This window comes from Nematolebias whitei, chromosome 1 (assembly GCF_014905685.2).
Source record: "Nematolebias whitei isolate Nwh7 chromosome 1, NemWhi1, whole genome shotgun sequence".
Classification (NCBI taxonomy): domain Eukaryota; kingdom Metazoa; phylum Chordata; class Actinopteri; order Cyprinodontiformes; family Rivulidae; genus Nematolebias; species Nematolebias whitei.
Window position 1 is genome coordinate 45,517,852 of NC_056498.1, and position 449 is coordinate 45,518,300.

The window sequence follows — 449 nt, forward strand, 5'->3', positions numbered from 1 at the left end:
AGGTTCTGTAGGTCAGTGAGGTTCTGTAGGTCAGAGAGGTTCTGTAGAGCTATCCCAGCAGTTTTGCTGCACATCCTGACAATCTCTGAGAGTTTGTTCCTGTTTTTCATGTCAAAAGTCTGAACCAACCGATGAAGGTGAAGTTTAGAGACTCAATAAAACATGAACCAACAGAGGCAGCGACCCAGTAACTGCTCAAACCTTAAATATAAAGAACGGACTCCCAGTTCAACGCAGCGTGAGTGAAGACGCAATCAAGGGACTTCAAGCTTTAGCCCACCTTTACCTGTCAGCAGCTGCTACTCATTAAGCAGCTGTTAAGGCTCATCGGTGACCTGTGGTGGAAGAAATGGACAAATCAATCATGACAATAAAAATCATCCATGTTCTTACAGGTCTCCGGTCCATCACAGGGACACCTGGACAGGTCTCCAGTCCATCACAGGGAC

General features: G+C 46.3%; 1 protein-coding gene across 1 annotated transcript in view; it reads left to right on the plus strand.

Moving 5' to 3' along the window:
* LOC119417435 (lysophosphatidylserine lipase ABHD12) overlaps positions 1 to 449 on the plus strand; it is a gene marked incomplete in the record, with an annotated part of 25,076 nt that overhangs the window by 17,909 nt on the left and 6,718 nt on the right.